Here is a 23,359-nt window from a genome sequence, read left to right on the forward strand (position 1 = left end):
TGTGGAGACTGTTTCTTAACACCACACCATCCCATCGTCCCCCTCATGCCTCTCCCCTCTGTCTGGTGTTTCGTTCCCCTGGGTGATTTCCACTGCGCTTTGTGCGCAAAGTGAATGAATTATCCCCCTTCTCTCTCTCTCTCTCTCTCTCTCCCTCTCTCTCTGTGTTTTCCTCTTTCACCAGATGGAGAGACTTCTATTTGCCATAAAGCCAATGAAGTCCACCTCTTAACAAAAAGAGGTGGACTACCAGACAGTCTTATAAAGTGCGCACTAGAGACTCAAGTTAGTCACACAGAAGGAAGTTCACTAAACCCGGAGCTGTGCGCTAAAGTCCCAGCCAAGATCAACCAAACCTGCAGAATATTAACAAGACAGATGATTTTTTTATTAAGTTGAGAACGTATTATTATTATTATTATTTAGTACAGTACTAAACTTATTCAACTCAACCCTTAAGGTAAACGTTTTTAAGGATTTGTTGAAATGTATTTTCCTTAGCTTATGCCTTTTTTTGCAGCTCCTGGTATAATCCGCCTGTTTTAATTAGAGTCCTATTTCTGAAAAAAAAAAGGCATTTGGAGTGTGCTGAAATTACTCAAACTCAAAGACACAATGAGTATATGTGCATGTTAGAGTGAGTGAAAGACAGTGAAGGCGCTTTGCTGTCCCCTGTCTCCTTCTCCATTACACTCCTCTGCTGGTCAGACGTGGAATTGACCAACATCACAGACTGCTTTACACACTTGTCTTCTAAGCTAAGTTCTTTTGTGCAAGTGGTGCATTTTATCTGCTGGATTTAAAAAAAAAAACTATAAGAAAAAAACTACGTCTGGAAAAATTATAAAACCACTTTGTGACACCTTCAACAAAAACAAACAAAAACATGAAGGTGTGTCGACTGAAAAAAGGCATTTTTATAACAGTGGATGGACACAAAATAAAGGGGGACACTAAGTTTTGTTTTATATCAGAATTCCTGGCAATAAAGATGTATCACAGAAGAAAGCCCACTCGTCCTTAATATGCCACAAATAAGTAAAAGGAGATCTGAGATCTATAAATCACTCCTCTCCTGGTATAAGGGACGGTCATTATTATACACCTTTTTCTCACATCAGCATTCAAGACATAATCTACTTCAGTGTGCAAACAAGAATTCCAGATTTCTGGTGCGAGGATTAACACAATGAAAACAATTAACAACTTGTGCAGATTAGACCTGCTTCTTCAGGTCTTCATACATGGCCTCAAACATATTTAGTCAGAGGGGTTGCCTTTCCAGTGGAACTCACACTTTGATCTGAGTTTCACGCTATAATATACTGATGTTTTAGCTAACAATACCGTGGGAAACGGGTTTTGTGTGTGTGTGCTGGGTGGTCTCCAAACACATGAGGGGCAGCAGCAGCAGTAGCAGTGCCATTAGTGATGTGTTGTCTTGCTAATAGGCTCAGTTTGGAGTCAATGGGGTGACTGAGGAAGAGGGCCATCCATGTATTAGATCCCCCTCCATTCAAAGTCTAATGGCACCCTTAAGTCCCCCCCCCCCCCCCCCCCCTGTTGTTTTTAAATGCTGCCTCTGTGTGTATTGACTAGGAAGCACTTTGATTCACCTGCACCTGTTTCACTGCCCAGCTATCTGTGCTGCCCCCTCACTTTTAGCTGAACATGACATCATTTGAAACAACTTCCTAGTAAGAAGTTAAAACTTGACCAGTTTTAAATGGTGCAACTTTAAATGAGCTGTGGGCATCTGTTTGTTGACAGTTTGGACCGAAGGAAGAGCCACAGAAAATGGTTAAATCGGGTTTAGCTCGAAAACTAGTATGTGCTGGTTTTCAGAAAGATTCTTGGGGAGCCTCTCGTCATTAACTGTGGTTTTGTTGAAACTCCGTACCTGTGTGGACTGTACGGCTGTACTGTACTGTAACATCATCACACTATTTCCCTATTGCTCTTAATAAAGACAGTCACAGTTTTAACAAATGGTATCTGGCACCCTTTGACATTGCTGGCTCTACAAAGTGCTTTAAAATGTGTTTCTGGTGTATTTGTGAACACACAACCACATGCACCTGGCGTCTTGCTACTTGGGTAAATGGATGGCTGAGGGACTGAATCACCACCTGGTCACTGATGGATAACCCCTTGAGCCAAGGTCACTTCAAGAACTGCTAGAAGGCTTTGTGAAATTTAATTTCAATAAGCAATAACTAGTATTTTAATCAGTAAGAGTCTGCATCCCCAACATGATCATAGAAACTTCTGGACAGGATCGCTGGATTAAAACAGCAGAAAAGTATCTGCTTGGACTCCCAAATCCTACAGCACTTCTACATGTTATTAGACTCGGGTTAGGTTAACATCAGGGCTCGTTTTCTTCTCAGCAGGTTTCTTATATCCATCTGAACTGAGTCATGTTTTGCTGTTATGAAACCCCTGACATCTCCAAGTGATAATCAAAAGCCGAGCTGACAGCAGAGGGCCAGGACTGCCCTCTCGCAACCTGCTTTCACCTCGGCTTGGTCGGGTTTATCCTTAAATTGAATTCCTTTTTTTTAAAGCTCCAGAAGAGGCGGGCTAGGCTGAGCCGAGTGCAGTGAAGAGGGTGTTGAGACAAGCTGTGCTCTGCCTTTGTTTGTGCTGCTTGTTGGCCTCACTATCAGACATTCGATTTAAATGGAAAAGCACAGACAACAAGTGCAGTGAAGGCATGTTGCATCTTTTTTTGATCTGGCTGGTCTATAAACAGATAAAGACAATGCTTCACACCAGGAAGCCCTTCTGTATTTTATGGTTTGAACCCATAATCCTTTGATATTTTAAGGCAGCTCATACTTGACCCTCCCTACCACCCAGTGACTTTAGAAATACCCTGTAATGTCCTTTAACACCACATGGGACTTAATTCCTTAAACAAACCGTGTTTGAGTGTGATTTAGAGCTAATCTGGACAGGCGACGGTCATTTCTATCTTTCCTTTAATAATTTACGATTGGTGGAATTTATAGCACTGGCTCCCCAGCCGTGCATGCCGCCAAATCCATATGTCTGTAATATAATGAGATTTTAGCGCAGCGAGAGTATAAATTATGGTGTGATTTGTTCTCTTGCTGTTTTGTCAGGGCACAGCCTTTGAGAGTGTGTGTGTGTATGTAGCTTGGGGACATGGCTGGCATTTGGCTGCCACAACGCTCTAATTGCTGACGTACACACAGATAGATGGGACCTGATGGTTGGTGTCGCCACTGGAGGGAGAGAGGAGGAGGAAGAGATGGGAAAGGAGAAAGAGGGGAGAAACGAGGGTTTAGGAAAAGAAAGAGGACAGATCAGGAAAGATGAGGAGGGGAGGAGAACAGGGGAGCAGATGGACAGATAGACACATGGAGAGACAAGTGCGAAGGAGGGATAATGTCTTATGGCTGGAGATCGAACTTCCTGCAGCTCCACAGCCAAGCGGGTAACCACACAGAGGGAGCCACATTTAGAGAAAAGAGAAGCAGAGATGGAGAGAGGAGGGCCAGACTCTGCCACATTCATCTCCCTCTCAGATCCGATGCTCCAGGGAGCTGTTGGAAAATGAAGAATTACATGGCCCTGATCAGATTACATTACCGAACAAGTGATTACATGCATTTGACTCTTGTACAAAGGAACAAAAATGAAGGAAGGGAAGGGAAACATACATGATCTGATTAATTATGTAATTATTTGGTATTTGCTCTGGCTATGATACATGGGTAACGTTCTGAGGGAAGGTAGACTGGTAATTTCATCAATGTTTCACTGCCTGCCATCTAAACCTGCCTTCATATAAATGTTGAATTTGTTCCAGTTGCCAGTGGTAGAGTTGAATACTGTACGCTTAAAGCATTTTCTATCGTTGTATTTCATCGGCACGACAGAAAAAAGGGGAAAAGACGTGGAATCAGAAAACCTATGAAATACAAACGTTTGACAAAATGAATCATACTTGACGTGCCAGTTTCAGGCAACAATTCCTACTAAAATTGATCACCAGGTAATTATTGTAAAAATAAACTATTTATAAATATCCTATATTTTGTGACATTAGTAACACATTATGTATTCAGTATCTATGTCATCTCTGTATCCAAGACTCTCATCCCTCTCACCGAGATTTTAAAAAAAAACTGCAGAACTTATCAAAAAAAAAGAAAAGAAACTTTTCTCTTAAACTAACAAAAACTGTAGAGTTAAGTTCAGAGAAATATTGAGGCTGTGACAAAATTGCTATTAAGGCTATATGACTGGAGGATGCGACGATGGTTAGACAATATTTTTTATTTCAGAAAATAATAATATTTAACAATAGAAAATTGTAGTTACAAAATCTGACTTGTTAAATGGCCATATAGCTCTCTGAGCTTTAGAGCAGATTCGAATTTTTCTGTCAAACTCAAACTTTTGCCTGCTTTAGCTAATCCCAACAATAAGTTTACTTTGATGCCTGCTGAGTATTACATTTGCACAAAGCCTTACATTCATATATAGCTATATATTCTATAGCTCTAGAACAAGCTAAAAGAAAAGAAATAAACTAAAGTACCATTTTCTAGAGCCACCCAGAGCTCCAGTAACCTGCTGTTTGTTAATATACGGATAAAAGTGAGGCTATCTATCTATCTATCTATCTATCTATCTATTACAGTCAGCACATGATGTTTTAATATTGAGCCTCAACTGGAAGTGGAATCTATCAAGTTACTAAAATCATGTACTCCTGCTTACTGTTAGTAGTTGTGTACACCTTGCAGGGTTCAAACAAAGTAATAACTATTTATATGAGAAGAAGAAGAAGAAAGAAAAAAGAAAGATCACTTTGTAGTAATAAAAATGCCTTCAGAAGTCTTATATAAGTGGTGCGTTCACCTCATATTTACACATCTCTATATGGAAATCAAATTTTGTGATATTTCTCGCCCCAGTAATGAATTATACTTAAAAAAAAAATTTAAAAATCTTATTTTCAGGGGATTGTTTCCATACAGCTTAGCATTTCAGATGTTCTTTTTTCTTAAATTTCTAAATTTCAGCATTATATCTATAAACCTGTCTATAAATCTACACAATAAACAAGCCACAAACAAATACATGATTAGATGACGCTTGTGCAGAAATGTGTAATATTCAGCTGGCTTCAAGACTGGGAACGATCACAGTGTATTTTCTCCCTCACTGCTCCGGTCGCGCCATCATCTTCAAACATCCACGGGGAGTGACTTGTTATTTGCTCTGAGCTGTCTGCACGGTTTGGCTTTTTGATTAGAGAAAGACAGAAAGAAGAAGCGAGGGAGACAGAGGAAGAGAGCCGAGATAGTGAAGAGAGAGACAGCCTTGAGGCACATGTCAAGCAATGTCACAGATAATCACACATTGTCTTAAAATAGCTTTGAAAATGACAGTGTTAGGGCTGGGCTGGGGAGGGTGCAGGAAGGGTTTAGGGGTGTGTGAGAGATGCACCAGAGCACATGTACCCTAATTAAAGACCAGATAAAGTTAATTTCTGACATCTCCCAAGGGGAGAGGCTTTTATCAAGGGCAACAACAAAATATGCTATCTGTAAAAGTAAGATGGGAGTTGGAGCGGGGCTAACGTGACTATCTAACACACTGCACTTTTATCTGACACGCGTCTGCTTTGTTCTCTCAAAAAGAGGAAAATATGAGGGTCACTGCAATGACAGAAAGAGAACGACTAATTTTCTCAGCCAGTCAGGTGAAGATGGTGAAGGGGCCTTCTATCATCGTCCACCTAGTAAAACCATTCGATTTCACTCCAACTAACTTCCACATTACTGCTTCCACTAAATTGTCCCAGTTGCAGTCTGAGGGACTGGAACGTGATTGTTACACGTTGGTTAAAAATGTCTACTTTATCCACACAAAACCCTCCTATTTACTGCACGGTGCAGTGCAGTCACACAGGTCAAGTCTGTAGGAAATCTATGTTTAAAAACAAATTTCATTTTATTCAAAATTAACAACAAAAAAAAGAAAAGAAAAGAAATGCTCAGTGTCTGGCACTGTTACAACAAAATGTACTGACTGGTGAAGAGTCTAGTGTTAACTCTACGTGGAACCTAAAACGGGACCATGCTGTGCCAAGATGCTTATATATACATGAGCCTAAGACTGTGTAGGTGTGCCTTCTGCCATCAAAACAGGCAAATCCCATGTATGTAAATCAGGGAAATTTGAAGAACAGGTCACTACCCTGGCTCTTTGTCATGTTCTTAGAGCCTGTAATGAATATTTTTGTTGTGTAGTGTCCTGCTAAAATAGACTACTTTTGTTGGGGGGGACAGTGTGCTTGGTCATCAACAACGTTCAGGTAGGTGGTAAACGAGTTAAAGTAACATACACATCATTGCCAGGACACAGAGTTTCCCATCAGATAACTTGATGGTAACGAGATAATCGACCAATTTACTTATGCCTCAGTCATGCAGTCATGAGAGAGGTCAGCGACTACCCTGCAACCTCAAGTCACTAGGGAAAAATGTGTATTCCCGGACAGCTTGGGTAGTGGTTGCTGGGTGAAATCTGTCACAAACAGGCTTGGTGAGTAAATGTTTACTCTTATTCAAACTGATTTTGTGGCTTCTCTTAGTTTAGCACCAGGTTTATAATCTTGCTAGCTAGTTAGTGTTAGCCTAGCGTTGCTGCTGCCGCTGGGCTCATGTTACTTAAAAATTAACACCACAGCCTTAAAAACCTTACATAAAAATATGTCTGTGAAATTTTCTGTTGATTGTTTGAAATAAAAAAGTGAGATAAGAGCCCAGACAAAATTCTTTGGGAGGTGCAGCCGTTAGGGGTGGGGTTGGGTGGGGTGTGTGGGGTATTTTCAATCCATAGCCATAACTAACCAACTAACTAACTAACTAACTAACTAATTATATATATCATGTTTAACCTGAGTAACAAAAGACCGCAGGGGGGGTTGAAAACAATAAGCCAGGAGTTAGCTGTGCTCGCGGACTCTATCAAGCCTTGACCTCTCGGTCAGCTATCACGCTGGTGGAGTTTTTCTGGGTCACAAAATAAACTTTTAAGATATTTTCAGGCGAGAATGCAGCTGTATAAAGTTCAAATATCTGTTTGATTTATCAAGACATCACATATTTGCAAAAATGCACCAAAGTTTTCAGAGAAGTCCTTTTTTTTCATGCTTTGTGGCAGCTTTTGAACATCTGTGACATCTATTAATGTCAAATCTAGCCCTTATTTGACAACATAAGCAAACTCTATGTTACAATGATTGCACAGCCATTAAAGATCAAATCAGTTTCTGAAAAATGTTCTGCTTTTTCTCCCTCTGCTTGCTTCTTACTGTCTTTGAGGCTCGGGACCAGCGCTCCTGTTGTTGGACAGAAAGACATCAACTCAGTGGTAAGTATTTTGGTTTTCCAATATATTAGCAACTGTCAGTGACATTTATATTAATCCGGCTGAACTTTAATCATACTTTAGATCAGCCTGTTTTACTTCTTGTTTTATTTGTGCTTTGGTTTGGGGAAGTTGTTTCTTTACTGATCTTTTCCTGTCTTCTGTTATTAGACTTGAGATATGACTGCACTATGCTGTTGCTGGTGACTCCAGTTAATTCTACAAGACATGATGTAAGTAAACAAACAACAACAGTTTGGTCTGCATTTCTTGAAAGATCACATCCCCCAAACTTAGTTTAGAGGGTCTACACTGTAAATAGTGAAGTCTGCAAGTTTTCTAACAGCAAAATTTGTTTTGTGCCCAAATCATTTTGCACATCATTAGAATGAAAGTCATTGGCCATGTTTGCATAGCCCTTTTTAAAATGACGCTTTCATGACATTATTGTGTGTTGGGTGGTGGTCAGTCTATCCAGACTGACAATTGGGACATTGAATGTCATCTCTCTGGTGGGGAGGGAGCCTGAGATTGTCCAAATTGGAGTCTGTTTTATACCAAATGCAGAAAAAAATGTTTTAAGAAAGCAATTAAGTTCATGTTCCAAAAAATATGATTGTTTGCTTGCAGGACAACAGGAGAGACGAGCCCTCCGTCACAGATGGTGTGGTCAGTGAAGATGGTCGCCTGCAGGTTCAAGCTCATTGCATCTCCAACCCACATCCACTGCCACTGTACTTAAGGGAAGTTAAAGACTTTCTTCTGCACCTACATTTGGATCACCTCGATCCATGACAGTCATTCAGGCAGTAATGCCTGGACTGGAAACAAGCCATCCTTTAAACATTACAACAATCCAGCTCATGTGTTGGAATGCAAAACAAATGTGTTGTTTAAATCAGAGACTGCACTTGTGACAGAACAACAAATATTTTATTTTGATTATATAAGTAATGTAAGTACAAAACAAACTTGTGGTAGGCCTAAACTTATTTTCAGAATAACTACATCTGAGACTTTGTTTCATTGTAAGATTATAACAGTGATGGCAATATAATTGTTTGTTGTTCAGCAGAACAGTGTCCAGTATGTTGGCTGTTATACTTTGTTGTGTTTGAAAATAAAAGTTGGGCTGATTTTAACATCATTACAAAAAGTGTTGTTAATTATTTTTAATCATATTCATGGTACCACAAATATTTTTTTTCATTTAGTTGAACTTGAAATGTTTGTCAGTAGGTAAACAATTAGTATTGTACAGTCAGAAATATCAAGTTATTCTTAATGCTGCAGACTTGCACTGTATAAGTTGTCCTAACAGTCAATCTTAAGTAAGCTTTACTTAGTTTTTTTGAGGCAACGAGTTTCCTTAATTTCTTTGAGTTCTGGGAACTAACAAAGCTGTACAGTGTACTCAAAATGAGTAAGTTGCTCTAACTTGGTCATCTTACATAAACTTGATCCAATTTTTTTGAGTTCTGGGAACAAATGAGCTTGTACAGAGCACTCAAAATAAATAAGTTGTCCTAATATAGTCATTTTTAGCTAAGCTTTACTCAATTTTTTTGAGGCAACGAGTTTCCTCAATTTTTTTGAGTTCTGGGAACTAATTAGATTTTACAGTGTAGTTTGAAATGGTTATACAAAAGGGTAAAAGGTAAATGGCTGCCAATAACTTTGTTTGCAAAACTTGTGCATAGGATTTTAAAAATATGACTCAACCAACATGTTTGTGGTTGTTACAGTAAAAAATGTAACTTTTTCTAGATTTTATGTTTTTTGTCTGATTTTAGATCAATTGTGTTAATACAGTATGTCAAAATGAAAACATAACTGTAAATTCAGACACGTGAGATTGTGCTGAAAAGAATGATACCAAACAAGGCAAAGTAAATAGTTTTTAAAGGTGAAATGTAGAGGAAACGGCCAATTATACCCTGGACAGAGGGCTAAACTTTTTTTTTTTTAAAGTAACGCTATAGTTACTTTTCAAGTAATTAATTACTTTAACAATCTTGTAACTCAGTTACTAACTCAGTTTTTTGAAGAAGTAACTAGTAACTATAATTAATTACTTTTTCAAAGTAACTTGCCCAACACTGATTATAAAGCAATAGACCTTTCAGCCCAATTCTCTTTTTTCTGCATAATCCATCATATAAAATTGAATCAAATGAAAAAGTTTCTTTAAAAAATTGTTTTATTAGTTTTAATCTTTTAACTTTATGCTCATTGCATTAAGCAGAAATGCAATTATATGCAAAAATTTGTTTTAACATTTAAACCTATTTCCTGCATATTCCAGTGTATAAAATAAATTATTTTTTTGTCTTTACACCCACTCTTTCAAATAGATACAAGTAAAACACAGCAAAAATAAATATAATCAAAGATTCAGCAGCATTAAGTCCTGTTGCTCTTAAACCTATTTTTACCCATTTAGCAGGAGTGGGGCTGGTGGAGGTTTGCCCGGTGCCGCAGCGGTCATGTCAGTGAGGAGGATCCAGGGGTTTCTCTGTGAATTTCACATTCCCGTGGCAGATGCTTAGTGCTTGCTCAGATCTGAAGTCAAATTTTTCGCTGCAGAAAGAAGTTTTCTTCCCACCCAGAGTGTGTAGCAGATGCGAATGTTTTTGTCACTTTTTACAGAATCAAACACCAAGTAATGCCAGTACTTAAACACTTTAAACGCTGCACGGTCGTACTCTATCCCACATTCCATATTATCCATTTTTGATCTATACACGTCTGTTGGATTACAGTAAAGCATTTTTTTAACACCTTACGTGCCCACAGAGATGCTATCACGAGTGATAGCAGACAAGTTGATGTCTTTCACACAAAATAGAGGCTGCCATTGAAAACAAACACAAGGAGGTTTTTAGGGCAGCAACACAGATGTTTGCAGCCAATTAAATCTGGTGATAGTAAGCAACCTCCCACAAATAGTCACTAACCTCTCAGGGAATATATTTATCCTTTGACCGGTGGTTACCAGGAGGTCAGTTACTGGTCTATAGGCCCGTGTGATCGGGGCTTTGCAGTGGATTTCGCAGCAACTTCAAGCAACCACTCGCAACTTTTAAGGAAGTACAGATTTGTCTCTATGTAACCGGTTGTCACCAGATGTTCTCCAGCCTGTGCAGCTGGTACATTAACCTGCCAGTGGTTGTAGCTGATCAGTGCATCTTGGACCAGCAGACTACAGCTACAAAACTTCTGAGAATACCACAATTAGCATGTTTATGTGGATTTTATTTGTTATTGTGTTAGTTTCTTATTTGAAAGAAAACTAATGTGTGAACTACAATTCAAAATAATGCTTGGGATGTAACACTTTTATTTATCACATGGAGGCTGCAATGTATTTTTGAAAAAATGGTCACCCTGTTTTAGAGTGGAAACATTTTTTGGATCAACTGTTAAAAAACAAAAAAACGACCATCTAGAGAGAAATAAGATGGGGTAAATATATATATGTTGGAATAAACAAACAGCCCAGACTTCTGTGCCTCTAAACACCACTTTTATTTATTTAATTTTAGAACGATTCACCGATCTACTCTATAGCCGGCAGAAGCTGGTAGTTAAGCTAAAAATAATGTTTATTCCTGCAGACGTTTAATGGTCCGTCAAATGGGATAACAAGGACGGCTGATTTGTGGGCCTTTCTCTGCAATTACCCAGCCACCCCACTTCCTCCCTGTTTAAATTAAACAAGCCATTGATTTTATGCTGAATATTATTGTGCCATATTTCTGAAGAGCCCTTTTGATAGTGATATAGAGTGATTGGACTCAGACAGAGGCAAAGAAAGACGCATATAAGGACTCAAGCAAACCAATATAGAGAAAAGCATATAAAGCACCTTTTCCTTATATATATATATATGTATATATATATATATAGATAGATAGATAGATAGATAGATAGATAGATCGATAGATAGATATATATATTTATATAGTACCTATGTAAAATTCTATATTTAAAAACATTCCTTTTTGTATGCAGAGAGCAAAGTGAACCACAGTCACATTCCTATATTCACATTATATTCACATTTTTTTTTTTACGCATTGCCAGCATTTGTTATTAAGATGTAGAATAACTTTAACCATTAGAATTGGGACACATAAAGATAATTTACAGTGCTTAACACTCCTTGTCACTCAACACACTCTGTGACTTCACTTTAACAGTTCAATGTGAGATAAGCTTCACTCTTATGGTACAGTCACACTAGTGAAGACAGTGGTTGGAGCCTGAGGCACAACTAAAATTGTCGCGGCCGTGTGCAACAAACTTGCAATCTTGTTGCCTTTTCTTGGACTCACCCATTCGTCAATTCAATTCAGTTTTATTTATTTAGAAACCAACCCACAATAGTTGCCTCAAGGCGCTTTGTATTCTAAAGTAAAGACCCTACAATAATACAGTGATTCCCATTCTACTTTTTTACTTAGTATCCTAGGAACCACAAGTAAGCCAGCAGTCTGAGAGTGTGGTGCTTTAGTGATATGGTACTATGAGGTCTTTAAGATAGAATGCGGTCTGATTATTCAAGACCTTGAATTTGTAAATTTGATTCTGGATTTAACAGGGAGCCACTGAGGAGAAGGAGAAATGTGCTCTCTCTCTAGGCCCTGTTCATGCTGACTGCAAAATTTCACTTAACTAATTTGCAGCATTTATTTTTTGAAACAGTCTCTACTTTTTGGATCCAAATAAACAGATCTGACCAATCAGATCACTGCTTTTGGTAAGAAATGTAAATTTCATTTGCAAGAACTTTTAAAAATACTGCTTGAACATTTGTGTTTTTCAAATGTTCCTTTGCTGTTTGTTAAAGAAAACAGTGGTGTTACGAAAAAATATTACAGATTGTGTTATTTTAATGTGAAATGTCACAATATTGGATACTGGATGTATTTTTCTTAAACAGTGTACTACATTTCTCAGTTTTACCACTTAGGCATTTGGGCCAGTGCAGACTAATGCTGCCTTTGGTGGCCAAAATCTGTATTGGCCAGCTGCTGTGGACAAACCAAAACAAATCTGCAGACTGTCCTGCCTGAAGAGAGGCATAGAAAAGAAGTCTGTAGGCTAGGCTGTTGAAAAATTCAAACAAAACAAACAACTTCAAAGATCCCTGAGAAATAGGAGAGCTTAAAATAGAGCCCAATTGGACGTCCCGCTTATAAAAGAAAACAAAATGAATTGTAGGGAACAACACTGAAACAGCATCTGCAAATTTATAGGGGAAACCCTCAAAGAGGAGCTCAAAGAGTAGAGGAGTGAGGAGAAAAGTTCATGAGCTAGAAAATATGAATATGATGAAGAAAGAGGAAGAATGGAGGGAGATGGCAAACAGTGTAGAAGAGAGGATCAAACCCCTCAACAACCAGCTACAGGTATGCATCCAATACACAAAGCTAAAGCCAAAAAGAACCATTTCATGAAAGAATAAACTGAAACAATCACGTCTGAGAAGGAAGTCACATAAGGCACACTTCTTGATTGTGGTTACGCACCTGTGGCTCAGATAAAAAATAGAAAAATAAATGGTAAATGGCCTGCATTTGTATAGCGCTTTTCTAGTCCCTAAGGACCCCAAAGCGCTTCACACTACATTCACCCATTCACACACACATTCACACACTGGCAATGGCAAGCTACATTGTAGCCACAGCTGCCCTGGGGCGCACTGACAGAGGCGAGGCTGCCGGACACTGGCGCCACCGGGCCCTCTGGCCACCACCAGTAGGCATAAATATAATAAATATATATATATATAAAAATAATAATCATGATAACTGGAAAATAAGGAATACTGTTGGGTTCTCCCCATGTGAACTGAAACTATGTCCTTCTTTTGGAGTTTGGCATACACAAGGTCCACATGTAGCATGATATTGTTAAAAGGTTTCAGGAAGAATTTAAAATCTGTGTATTTCAGCTTCGTGGGAAAAGTTCTTGACTGATAGCAATGGGGTAAAAGCCACCAGGGTCAGGGTTGTTCTCAAAACAGCAGGTAAGGTCTTCGATGTACAAATGGCAAAGCTGTGATAGTTACATCCAGTGCTGCTAGGTGTTGGTGGTCCATGGGCAACTACTTTACTGAGAGCAGCAGTACACTTTGGTGATCAGAAACAAAGGAAAATCCACCCAGGTGAGGAAAAAAAAAAGGTTCTAATTTTGGCTATGTGGCCTGTTACATTGTTAGAATGACATGGACAGCAGTGGATGTGGTGGGCATTGGGTATTTGTCCTGGATCTTTCTCTGCAGCATCATCCCTCATTACGGCCTCCGCCATACACCTGGCAGATGAGCTTACTCTTCTGATCTTCAGGAAGGATGGCAGCAAGATGCTGTTTTATAGCAGTAGCAACAACACGTTCTCACTCCCAAAGCGTAACATTTTACGCTAGGTGACAAATCGTCAACATATTACGTTTTCGGCTACCCACCGCGTTCCTAAATGACGACCTCGGAAAAATGAGGAAATATGAGAACCGTCTGGACTCAATCTACACATGTTTGCTCTTTTTCTTCAAATCGCTTACAAACACGCCATTTAACATCATTAAAGTCATGGTTAAGGTCAGGAATAAGGTTATGGTTAGGGCTAGGGATAAGGTTAGGTTTAGGGCTGGAATACAGGGCTGGAACGTCCGTAGGAGCGTCATTGCACTGGATTTCAGCCATAACCCTCCGTGTACCATAAGAACGCCGAAAGGTCTCCTTTTGCGTTCCTCAGGAATGCCGCGGGACGTGACAAAACGTCGGCATGTTACGCCTCAGGAGTGAGAACGGGCTGGTAGCAACAGACTCAGCTGTAGCTGACTGCAGAAGGATGAACTCAAAAGATCTGTATTGGCCAGCTGCTGTGGACAAACCAAAACAAATCTGCAGACTGTCCTGCCTGAAGAGAGGCATAGAAAAGAAGTCTGTAGGCTAGGCTGTTGAAAAATTCAAACAAAACAAACAACTTCAAAGATCCCTGAGAAATAGGAGAGCTTAAAATAGAGCCCAATTGGACGTCCCGCTTATAAAAGAAAACAAAATGAATTGTAGGGAACAACACTGAAACAGCATCTGCAAATTTATAGGGGAAACCCTCAAAGAGGAGCTCAAAGAGTAGAGGAGTGAGGAGAAAAGTTCATGAGCTAGAAAATATGAATATGATGAAGAAAGAGGAAGAATGGAGGGAGATGGCAAACAGTGTAGAAGAGAGGATCAAACCCCTCAACAACCAGCTACAGGTATGCATCCAATACACAAAGCTAAAGCCAAAAAGAACCATTTCATGAAAGAATAAACTGAAACAATCACATCTGAGAAGGAAGTCACATAAGGCACACTTCTTGATTGTGGTTACGCACCTGTGGCTCAGATAAAAAATAGAAAAATAAATGGTAAATGGCCTGCATTTGTATAGCGCTTTTCTAGTCCCTAAGGACCCCAAAGCGCTTCACACTACATTCACCCATTCACACACACATTCACACACTGGCAATGGCAAGCTACATTGTAGCCACAGCTGCCCTGGGGCGCACTGACAGAGGCGAGGCTGCCGGACACTGGCGCCACCGGGCCCTCTGGCCACCACCAGTAGGCATAAATATAATAAATATATATATATATATAAATAATAATCATGATAACTGGAAAATAAGGAATACTGTTGGGTTCTCCCCATGTGAACTGAAACTATGTCCTTCTTTTGGAGTTTGGCATACACAAGGTCCACATGTAGCATGATATTGTTAAAAGGTTTCAGGAAGAATTTAAAATCTGTGTATTTCAGCTTCGTGGGAAAAGTTCTTGACTGATAGCAATGGGGTAAAAGCCACCAGGGTCAGGGTTGTTCTCAAAACAGCAGGTAAGGTCTTCGATGTACAAATGGCAAAGCTGTGATAGTTACATCCAGTGCTGCTAGGTGTTGGTGGTCCATGGGCAACTACTTTACTGAGAGCAGCAGTACACTTTGGTGATCAGAAACAAAGGAAAATCCACCCAGGTGAGGAAAAAAAAAAAAGGTTCTAATTTTGGCTATGTGGCCTGTTACATTGTTAGAATGACATGGACAGCAGTGGATGTGGTGGGCATTGGGTATTTGTCCTGGATCTTTCTCTGCAGCATCATCCCTCATTACGGCCTCCGCCATACACCTGGCAGATGAGCTTACTCTTCTGATCTTCAGGAAGGATGGCAGCAAGATGCTGTTTTATAGCAGTAGCAACAACACGTTCTCACTCCCAAAGCGTAACATTTTACGCTAGGTGACAAATCGTCAACATATTACGTTTTCGGCTACCCACCGCGTTCCTAAATGACGACCTCGGAAAAATGAGGAAATATGAGAACCGTCTGGACTCAATCTACACATGTTTGCTCTTTTTCTTCAAATCGCTTACAAACACGCCATTTAACATCATTAAAGTCATGGTTAAGGTCAGGAATAAGGTTATGGTTAGGGCTAGGGATAAGGTTAGGTTTAGGGCTGGAATACAGGGCTGGAACGTCCGTAGGAGCGTCATTGCACTGGATTTCAGCCATAACCCTCCGTGTACCATAAGAACGCCGAAAGGTCTCCTTTCGCGTTCCTCAGGAATGCCGCGGGACGTGACAAAACGTCGGCATGTTACGCCTCAGGAGTGAGAACGGGCTGGTAGCAACAGACTCAGCTGTAGCTGACTGCAGAAGGATGAACTCAAAAGATCTGTCCTGGCATTCCTCCTGGCATCCGTATAGTGTAGCATAAGCACAGATGGCAATATCCAAGGTAGAATAGATAGAAAGTGACTGCACTGGGCTTTATTGATGACATGCTCCATCACAACAGAAAGAATATAGGCCAGGAGCCTGGTCTGTAGTCTGGGTCTCTGTGAACGTATTTGGTGACAGCACGAGGCACTTAAGAACCTTCTAAGAACTCGATTACCCAAAAACTTCTCTATAAGCATAATCCTCTAGGTCTGACTCTATATATGACTCTCAGCCATATTCTACACCGATGGAGAATAGCTTGAAGTTACATTTTAATCACTTCTCATTGAATTGGGTGCACAGAATTAATTTGGTACAATGAAAGAGACATGTAGCAGCCAAGGGTACATAAAGATCAAGACAAGCAAATGTGAAATACCTACAGTGTCTCACCCGTATGTGTCAAACGAATCACAAAGTTTTACTGCGTGCCAAGTTCACATTGTAAGTCAGCTTAAACTTGCCTAGTGAAATATAGTGCAGCTGCATGCGAACAATCACACACAGAGTCAAAGTCTCTGCTGGCAGTGAATTTTGAATTCTCTTCCACTGTGTTAGTCATGCTTCTGCAGGCGATTACATTCCATTGTTGTGTTTGAAGGAAAAATGAGATCACCTTTGACAGGTTCATCATGAAGGCCATCTCCAAGCATTTTGTCTAACTTGGTGGCCTGACAGTCAGCGACTCTATTAGCCATGGGTTTTCATCCAAAACACAGAACTGTGTCGCCCAGGTTTCTAAGCACATGCACATGAGCAGACACAACAGCCACTAAAGGAGTGAAGATTACACAGAGAAGTCAAGTGACAAATTCAAGTGGCCAGAAGAAATATCAATTCATTTAGGACCAGTGAGCAGCAAGCCAGCTGTCAGAAAGAGCGGGAGAGAGAGATCAAAGGGGCTTACCCCTGATATGACAGATGCATTAGAGTTGAGAGCAAGACAGTTAATTTTTTGTGTCAGTGTGAGTGTCGGTGTCGATTCAGCAGCACGTATTTGTGGCCACTACAAAAAAAAGGACAACCGGTCAAGTGGTTAAACCCATTCACTGTGTTTTGGAATAATAGCAAAGATAAACACACGCATGGTGAGCTCAATATTGATAGTATTTCTTATATTTAAAGGAGAAAGCCACAGGTATTATTATAACAGCTACTCTGTTTGTGCATCACCGTCTTCACAGAAATGATTTAAAACGATCAAACCAAAATGTAAAACGTAAAGCCACATGCGCGGTATTCAGACTAAATGTGAAGTGAAGTCTATTCAAAAACCTAAATCGACACAAATTCGGAGCAGACCATGTAAACTGAGGCAAATTTGCATTTACGCTGCTTTGTTGGGAAAGGCTATTGACTGAGATTCTTCCACAGATCGTGGATTCTCCTGACACCACTGACTATCAGAAATGGAGGATGATTTTATTGTCACAATTTGAAGGCAGCTGAGGATATAAATAATTACCCATTGCTTTCATCTAGAGATCCGAAAAAGGAGAGGTCTATGACAAAAGTAACCAAAATATGGGATATACTTTTTGATTGCATTCATCCAGCTACCAGTTGTAGGAGGTGGTTCTCCTCTTGACTGATAAGGGTGAATGTCAAGCAACAAGTAACTCAAGGAGCAGTTCTGCTTCATGTTGGGTTCAACACAGCATATGTGGTTGTTGGTCTAGGTGTTCCAGAGAAACCTAGGGCACAATCAGCCTGACCTCAACACTACATATCTACACGGCCCTTTTTCCCCAAATTATATTGGTAACATGATGGGATGTAGGACAGTATTATACACTATATTATAACTATACCCGTCTTCTTGTCATGACAAAAGTAATGGATGGATGAGTGGATACAAGTTGCCGTTCCCCATTAAGTCTTGACTATATTTAGTGACATAAATTTCATCAGAGAGTGAGAATGTGGGTCTGTCTGGACTTGCCTGCACAGAATTTACATAACAATGTACCAACTGAGCATGGGCCCCAGGCGCTGGACTTCAAATAAGTAGAACAGGAATGACTACTCAGCCGTCAGGTCCATAGCTGCCCGTGTTCGTGTCCACAACTGAGTGTAATCAAAGCATTGTAAGTTAAAATGATGAGCTAAGACATATGGAAAGAATTTAATGTAGAGTCATTATTTATGTGATTATAAACGCCTACCCATGGAGGTACTCTTGAGCCCCATTTCCACTTATATCTACTCAGATCAACTTGCCAAAGATCGCCACGACTCAACTCGGATTGACTGGTTTTCCATTACAAACCAGTACTAACTAATGTGCATGGTTGTCATCATAGCAGTGCATCCAAGCATCCCATGCTGTAATTAATATGCGACGCAAAAGCTACAACAAAGGTGGGCTTCGAGGCAAGAATATACCTGCTGCTCGTTTTGTGGCTTTTCAGCACACTCGGGGAAACGCGGCACTATTTTTTGTAGCCATTTCCTTTGTTGCTGGGTTTCAAAAATGGCAGTTTTAATTTTTGTGAATGAGACATTCTTATGATTCATGAATCACTGATGCGAACCACAAGGACATCACTTCTGCCCTTCACTCACCACTATAACTAGTTGGAAAAAGATTAAACACTAGCAGGTTGAATAATACCATTTTTAATTGTATTTGGTATTGTTTATATGGTTGAATGACACTGCTGGGAAACACTTTTTTTTAGTAGTTTTGCTCCATCCAATACATTATATGTAACCCACAGTTTATTGATCCTCATGCACGCTTATAGCATGGATCTCAAACAGGAATTATTGTCTACGCCACGCTTTATGGTAAACATACGCTCATTGTAACAAACATGTTTGTCCATAATGTCCTTGAAATTGAAATAATACTAAAAATCCAAATAACAAAGCCATAACGGGAATGGTTATGCTTATGGCTAAATCAATATTCATGTTTATATTAGGCTGATATTTTGTGAGAGGCAATTACTGCTGTAGCGAAATGGTGTCATTGTGAGTGTGAAACAAAACGAGTTGGAAGTGTGGAACATTTTGATTAGACCTTTTCAAGGTGATCTCAGGACATTTTTATGTGTCACTTCTTCCCTCCTCTCGCCCCATCTTTCTCAATTCTTTGATGAACGGAAAGAAGTATACAGATGTTGAAGTATGCTGACATGTCCTTGTGGAGGGATTTCAAGCATGATGCTAATAACAATAATTAGCCCTTAAGTGTTTGTTGAGGGGGAGGTAAAGACATGAATATTCTCTCATTGTGTTCGTGTGTGTGCATGTGTGTGTGTTTTAGGACAAATGGCTTCCTTGTCTTCTTAAAAGGACAAATTAGCCGTAATTGCTTGTTTCAGGGGTCTGGGGATGAAGGCAGCTTTTTGCTACTTCATTATGCCTGTTTTAACTCTTCACACACACACACAGTTAGCCCATTGAATCGATTAACAACATAATATTGTGACTATTTATGAGCAAAACAGCAATTAAAGTGAATAAGGGTACATTTACTCTATAATTAAAATTGCTGAGCTACTAAGGACCAATAGAACTGAATGCAACTGTTTATGACAAAAATTCGCATTGCAATTATCAAGAAGAGGTTAAAATGCTGCACGACTGAAAGCATGGTAAGTGAAATACATTGGCATTAATATATTTCATCTTTTAGTTGGTGCTCAAACATAGGTACTAAATCCATTCACCACTTACAGCAATCAAGGAGGGGAAATTTTCCGATGTGCAAAGACAGACTCTCCCATCAGCTTTGATTAGTGTTACAGTACATCTTTCCTGGCTGTTAGATATTTGAGAAATTATTATTAATAACAAAATAATTTCCACAGATTAACCCCATTCTGGCTTTATTTCTGATCCCCTGGCCTTTAGGAAATTGATCTAGGGAAAGATTGATGGCTCTCCTGCTGTTTTAAAACATTTGTCCTTGCTAGTCTGTTTCTTTTTTTCTTTTTTCCATCTTCTATTGTACCACAGTTACAAGTCCATGTCTGTTGAACGATGCAGATGTATCTCTGAATGTCACATTGAAACTCAGTACCTTTTAAATATTAAAAACATAGTTTATACCTTTGGCATTGGGGGCAAGCAAAACAGCAGCGAGGATAAAGCACTATCCTTCTGCTAATCACTATTTTGCGAGGTGATATTGTATCGATACACAAAATATGTATATTTTGTTAAATGAATTAAAATACTGGGAAGACTATGACCAGTCTCATGCACCACCACCCTGAGGTAATGTTAGCCAAGCAAACTTGATCAGCTCAACCGAAAAACCATCTAACACTGGACAGCTTGATGAAGTTACCTCTCATTAGCAAGCTAATGGCTCAGTCACATGTGTAAAAACAGGACAACAACCTCCATGAATCTAAAAAAAAAAATCTTGGTGGCTGCCTGGCAGGGGCGATTCTAGGATCAGAGCTTTGGGGGTGCTGAGCACCCAGAGAGCTGCCCAGCCAGGCAAGATAAACCTGTCTCTGTCAGTCCCTGCATCCTTAAATATTGTCGCGAGTTCTCTCTGACTGTCACTTTGGTGCATTTAACCTGTTCCTCCCTGTCCTCATCGTCTGTTCTCTTCGTCTCCATTATCAGTCAACATAATTTTACCATCTCTGTGCTAGTCTGCAAATTTCTTTATTAAATCACAAGATTCTTAATTTCATCACGCCTCTCTGTGCCTGGGTCCTTGTCACAAAACACGACATCACTGTTTTGTACATTTTAACACAATTTAATCCCCACATTTGTGAAAGAAAAGCAAAACACTTTTTTTGAAAAGTCTGTAACAAAACCATCAAATCTGATCAAGGTTATTTAAATGCTGCAAAAGAAGAATGGATTGGAATAGAAAAAAAATACATATCCTAACCTTAATTACTGGGGGAGAATAATGAATGATCCTCATAGTGAGTAAAAAGTAAACTGAGTGCATTTTTTGGACAGAGATACACTTTTAATGTGTATGTATAATATAATACAGACACATAAAAAACACTCCAAAACAGAATCAATTATTACAAATAAATTATTACAAAATATTAATAAAAAATATAAAAATCAAGGCAATTTTGCCTGTGGTAGAATGTATACAATGTATGAAAAAATCCTTATTGCAGATACTAATTGTACTAATTTAATAATAATAATTTTGTGTTGTAAGATTTATGACTTTCATGCTTTCATAGTGGTACTTGGGAGAGCTTGACATTTTAATCAGGTGGTGCACACTGTAAAAAGTTTGAGAAACACTGATAAGGTAAGTGTATGTGTGCTTTTGGAAAACATTTAAAGCTGCAGTACAGAATCTTTGAAACAAGCTTAAAACATTTTTAGAATATAAACAGAGCATCTGCTTCTCTTTACAGCTCCTCACTCCACCAGGGCACCGTTTGGCACTTTCTGCGCAAATGTGATGTACGTACTGCGGCAATCATACAGACAACTGGACGGTCCAAAAGTTGGCCTACCTATTACTGGTTGAGGTTTAAGTAGAGTTGTGGCTGAACCACATAAAAATATATCATTAATTTTAATCTCCTCAATCAATTATAATGTTATGTTGGAATGTTGTTAAAGAGGGTCAAAAATGTTTCAACCCAGTTTGTTTTGCAGATTCTGTATAGCAGCTTTAATATAGGGAGAACACAACTTCCAGATTGTGTGAGTAAAATCAGGTTTTTTCTCTTTGTCAGTTTAACAGTTTGTGTTGTGCCTGTCACTGTTCCCTGTCTGTTTTCTTACCTGGTTCTTCCTGACCTTGTACTTTCTTCTCACGTTCCCCTCTTTCCTCTCTCCCTCTTCGGACTGACAATCATACACAAATAGATTCAATTAGATGAAAAATTACATTAATATGAAAAAAAAATACTATTAAAATCACTAACAAAAAGTCCTCTCTCAGTGTAGTTTTAACCAAAAGGCAAATAACCAAACCACATGAACATCGATATATAACAAAGATATAAACATTGAAACACTGATCCAACATTATTCTTGATTGACGGATCATTTGATTTTACACTTTTACCTGAATGTGGCTCCTTTTTTTGAAAAAACTTCCTTATATCCATTATGAACCTGGCTGTCTCTCTGTACACACACACACACACAGACACACAACAGGAGTTCTAAGGTTAATGGGCATGCAGTCAGTTAGCTAGTTAGTATCCATTTCAAACAGGACACTGGTAACCAACAGTAGGCTGCGGAAAATGTAAAGTTTTAGATTTTTAAATAGGCTGTATACATTTCAATGGGAGCAACAGGACGGTCAAATGTTGCTGAATTTACTACAGAGCAGGACGGATTGTAGGGTAGCAAACATTGTCGGTAAACACGCTTTCAACACCGCAGGTTACCTGGTGTAATGTTTTTCAGCTAAAAAGAAACATGGTCTGACTCCTACCTAACTATATAAAGAGTAACTGAAGGTTAAATGCAGCTAATATGTCCTGTTTTAAGCCAGGCACTAATACCTCCGCTCCTCTGCGTCTCAGCCACCATCGCTCTGGCAGAAAGAGCGCTAGAGCCAGAGCAGGGGAGAGGCGAGATGGAACAAACCATTTTGGGAGGGGGGTTATCTATACTTTTGTTGTTAAAATGTTACGTCTCAAACATGTACAGTACTGTATGCTTTTTATATTTTTAGTAGTGTGTCACACAAACAGCAAATATTGTCCAAAAAAAGTAAGAAATGTTTGGGGGTGCTTTGATTCATTTGATTCAGCATCGCCCCTGCTGCCTGGTAATTATATTGTAATGATTGCAACTTGTGGTGACTAAATGCAAGACGACTGCAAAGGCTGCCTGATGGGACCTTTCTGCAAACATTTAGAGTTTGACTTAGAGTCTCTGCAGTCACTCTCAGAAAGATTGTCAAAGGTTTCTGTTAAATATCCATTTCTGTCTATGCAGACAACAGATATGTGGTTTTTGATTTCTCACAGTTAATTGCTTTATTATCACAAACAGATTGCAGGTAATTGCCAACTTGACCCCATTCAACTGCAGACTGAAATCAGACTGCTAGCGATGATATGCTCAACAATCTCATTTTGCAGCCACGAATAACTGAAGTGACTTCATTTTATCTGATTGAACGACAGATACTGAGTTCAACTTTGAAGACATAACTTGGAGTTGAAAAAATGTGTGTGGTAAATCGCATGATACTGC

This window comes from Neolamprologus multifasciatus, chromosome 18 (assembly GCF_963576455.1).
Source record: "Neolamprologus multifasciatus chromosome 18, fNeoMul1.2, whole genome shotgun sequence".
NCBI lineage: Eukaryota > Metazoa > Chordata > Actinopteri > Cichliformes > Cichlidae > Neolamprologus > Neolamprologus multifasciatus.